The sequence below is a fragment of the Dromiciops gliroides genome, chromosome 3, assembly GCF_019393635.1.
Source record: "Dromiciops gliroides isolate mDroGli1 chromosome 3, mDroGli1.pri, whole genome shotgun sequence".
In the NCBI taxonomy this organism is placed as follows: Eukaryota; Metazoa; Chordata; class Mammalia; order Microbiotheria; family Microbiotheriidae; genus Dromiciops; species Dromiciops gliroides.
In genome coordinates, this window is record NC_057863.1 from 579,564,189 (window position 1) to 579,568,764 (window position 4,576).

Here is a 4,576-nt window from a genome sequence, read left to right on the forward strand (position 1 = left end):
AACCTCACTTGTGTTTTAAATTTGTTCCCATTAATAATCCCTGTTTTGTTTATTGAAAAAAGGCTGTTAATCTCCTTTCTTACCCCAATATTATGGCAAACCACCCAATTAACTCTCCCCATACTAAATTTTGGCCCTTACAATTGCAACTCCAAGAGAGTAGAAAATAACTGTATCTAATCCTAAACTGTGACTGGTGAAACTTGCTATATAAGATGAACTCTTTTGGGACCATAATTGATATTGTTTTGAGTTTTGAATTCAGGTATACTTGTCTGATGGATGATTAAGTCAGTAATCTACCACTAGAGAAAATGCCACAAGTTTCTCAGAGGGAATGTGATCCTGAACTGTTACATACAGGTGAAGGTCTGTATCTGGAAAAAAGCCAAGAGGGCAATCTTGGTGTCTGCCTAAGGTAGGATCCTTCTGGCTCAGTTTCCCCATTGTGTTCCTGCTGAATAGGAAATGTTTCCCACCTGGCTATTCCTGACTCTCACTATGAGGTGGAATTGTTACTGCTTGACTGGTTGTCACTTATGACTCTTTACCTGAAATCAAACAGAGCTAAGGATGTGTTATCCTGCTATATATGCACCCTTAGCCTGAAGGCTGAAGGACCAATTTGATGTTGTTATAATCATATCCCTGCTTTTTCTTTTATACCAGATTTCTATAATCAGATCAAGAAGTCAGTGGAAAATATGAGTATAATGCAAGTACGTAAGATCTTACTGTTTTCAGTCTAAATGTGTACACACTCTTTATGCCAAACAACTAGGTACATTAATACTAGGTCATCTGCCTGCTAATGCTTACATGGTCATGTAATTTTTTCCCCATTATTTCTAGTGATATATTTAAGGACAAAGGAAAAAGAAAAAATATTGAGAGAATTTTTCTTTTAATTTTTTTTGGGGGGGTGAGGTAATTGGGGTTAAGTAACTTGCCCAGGGTCACACAGCTAGTAAGTGTCAAGTGTCTGAGGCTGGATTTGAACTCAGGTCCTCCTGAATCCAGGGCCGGTGCTCTATCCACTGTGCCACTTAGCTGCCCCAATAATTTTTAAAGGCCTGGAAAAATTTGTTATTATGTTCAGCCTAAATTAACTGGGTATTTTCCATTTTGGTTTAGAAGAAACTGAAATTCTTCCCCATTGCAAACACATTTTGATAAGGGGGCGGGGATGTTAACTTAGATGGATTTATTTAGGTTATTTATTTAGGAAGAGAGTTATCTTCCATTAACTTAATCTTTACAAATTCCAATTTTAAAAGTATTTTACCACATGAAGGTTTAGTGAATATTCCTTTTCACATCAGGAAAAATTTTGAGCTCTTTCTCAAAAGAAAGGTACTTTCAGGAAGAAATTGCCAAGAAAAAGAATTTTTATATATTGTGTATGTGTTCAGTTAAAACTTGCATGATTTTAGAAGGCCTTCTATCTTATTTATAAGCTAATTTATTGCAATGACAATTTGATATTGATAACGATTATGTTGAAACTTAATGTGATTTTTGAGGCTTTATTAATTTAGGGGAAAGCTTTTCTGGGAACCTGAATATTCTCTTTGACTTTTATTCTTAGGATTTTTGTACCCTAATTGTAAATAACTCTCATAATGGGGCAGCTAGGTGGCGCGGTGGATAGAGCACCGGCCCTGGAGTCAGGAGTACCTGAGTTCAAATCCGGCCTCAGACACTTAACACTTACTAGCTGTGTGACCCTGGGCACTTAACCCCAATTGCCTCACTAAAAAAAAATAATAAAATAACTCTCATAATACGTTTCTATTATCAGGGTAGGCAAAATGAAAGTTTGCTATTGAAATGTTGAATCAATTGGTTACTAAATTAATACTAAAGCATCTAAATTACTGTAATAAAATAGGAGAAAGATCTTGCTGTTTTAATCTGGGTTTGTTGATATTAAACAATAATCAAATTAGTGCCTGAACTTGTCATATGTATAAGTTGTGATTTTTTTTATGAATCTCTTACTGTTACCAATGAGAGATTATAGTTAATGCTTGCTATCTAGGATATGGGATCCTTGAGAGGTGAATTTACTTACAGCACTAATTATTGGAACTTGCTATGTAAGACATTATGGGAGCAGTGATGGTGGCACCTGGAACTGGGAGGCCATGGAGCCAGAGCAGCCTGTGACAAGCTTGAATTTGGAGCTGGAGCTGGAGCCAGAAGTGGTGGGACCCACAGCACAGAGACTGAGGATCATGGGTGTCCATGCTTGAACCATGGCAGGCACAGAGCCCCAAGGCCCATGAAGAGGGAGGCCCCAGGTTCCCAGAGGCAAGGCCCAGCCTGAGGCCAGAGGAGGTGTCCTGAGCCCCAGAGGTGAAAAGCAAAGTTACTTCTCTAAGATTTGTGTATCCAGTCCAGTGGACACTCATCTCAGTTCTCAGGACAGAAAGGACCTGGACAAATTCATCCATTTTTTTTGCCCTGAAGACAGTCCAAGTGATAGTCCAGGGCCATCTCCAGTCATTCTGATGTATATCTTGCCACAAGACTCAGATGGCTCTGGAGGAGAATCTGAGACTGATGACTTTGTACTGTCCTTCCTCACCTAAATACAATTCAGTCAAAGTCATGAGATCTGTCATTGCCCTCTTTGAGATCAAAGAATACACAGCAAGATGTGATGCAATAATGGGATTTAGCAGATACTCAAAGACCCACCTGTAGATTAATCTAGACTGATTGAATCAAGTGAGAGTGATTGACTGCTGATTAAGCCTACTTCAAGTTAACTGGATTGTAATCACACCTGGCTAGCCCTTAAGAAGGTATTGTTCTCAGAAACTAGACTGTGAACTCAACTTGAGAACACCTTCAAAACCAATGGATTTGGAGGACACCAACCAATCAGCTTGAAGCAGTGTGTAAGGACCGCCTCTGTTCCAGATCTATAGAAAGCTTCCACAACCAGCTTGTTGGAGAGTTCCTGATTAAAGCAGGCTCCTGGAGGAGGACTTCAGGAAGAACCCAGCCAGGCTGGAACTCTAGGCTAGGTAGGACTTCTTTTTCTGAACTCCTTGTGAATACCTCTATGCTTTAATAAATGTTTAATGCCCAAAGACTGGTACTGAAGCTTTTTTTTTCTTTTAGCAGCTTCCGCCATTTATTAAGTCATTAGCAGTTTCCAACATTAACACTGTGCTGATTTAATAAAGCCGCTGAGGCTTGCCCATGGTGCTCTTGATATACAATGTCCTCACGTTCTGCCAGTTTTTCTTTAGCAGAGAAACCAGGAAATTGACAGCCAGATGGATGTTGTAGACAAGCTCATCATCTGTCATCTTCACGTGGCCAACAGCCACCGCCAGACACAGCACCTTCTTCATCTGGAACTTGGTAGTAGATTTAACCTCATCGACCTTTGCCACCATATTCTCATTGTGGGTGAGCAGAGATGGAAATTTGCCGGCTTTGTTCAGGGCCCAGGATTCGAGGGATCTGTTTGATCAGGGACTCGGAGGCCAAAAAGACATCATACTTTTTAGCCAGCTTCTTGACCAATTTCTTGTTCTTATTCAACTTCTTCAGGGCCTCAATATCCATGTGGGGGATCTCTACAGCCTTGGCCTCATCGCAATGCTGACTGGACTTGAGCCTGACGGTGCCTGAGAAACGTTTGTCCTTTTGGGGATCATAGTTCTTCAGACTGATCTGCAGCTCCACAGTTTCCAAAAACTCTGCATTTGTGCTGGTTTCCATGCAGGACCTCTCGCACAGCTTTGTAGAGAGTGTCTCGAGAGACTTTGCTGCTCATGGTTGCTTACTGGTCACAAGCCGGGAAAAGACGGTACTGAAGCTTTTTAATTTAAGGCGACCACAATTTAGATTTTAAACATCACAAAGAAGAGGAGAGTAAATGTTATGATATTCTTGGGGAGAACAAACAAGATTTTGAATAGTTTTCGTAAGAAGAATGAAGAATCAATTAGGGAGGTTGAGAAGGATTACCTTGCTGCAGTGAGGGCACAGGTAAGATTAGCTAACGAATTTGTAGTGGACCCAGTCAGCACAGCTGTGTGATTTCCTCCAATTCCATTCAGGATGAGAGCAGGAATAGAGGAAATATGTAGAGAAAAACAATACAAGCTTGGGATGTGGTATGGTATAAACAGTGGTAGGAAAAGGGACCATGGGATTACAGAGTTAGGGATAAAGTAGATTTGCACTGGCTAACTAAAGGGTCAAGATTGAGATGAGCAGATAACATAGAGCCAGAGCAGGAGTGATGATTTCAGAAAGTACTGTGGGATGGAGAGACTAGAGATCACTAGGAGGATGAAGAATAGGTTTAGGAGAAGTAAAGCATGGAATGACAGGAGAATAGGAGCAGATGAAGGAGTTTCAGAATTCTTGGTCGTGGAAGTGTGACTATAGAAAATGACGGCAAGATCAAGTGTGTGACCATTCCTGTGTATGGCTGAGCCTCTATTTCCTCATCTGTAAAATGTAAGGGTTAGAATGTTGTTTTTCGGCCTCTAACCTGGGAATGGCCAGAGCCACACAGAGCAGGCTTCAAAGTGAGAAAAACAGCTTG

General features: G+C 40.7%; 1 pseudogene; it reads right to left on the reverse strand.

The window, feature by feature from the left end:
* Positions 1–3,188: 3,188 nt before the first annotated feature.
* On the reverse strand, positions 3,189–3,796 carry LOC122750315 (annotated as a pseudogene).
* Between the last annotated feature and the right edge of the window lie 780 nt (positions 3,797–4,576).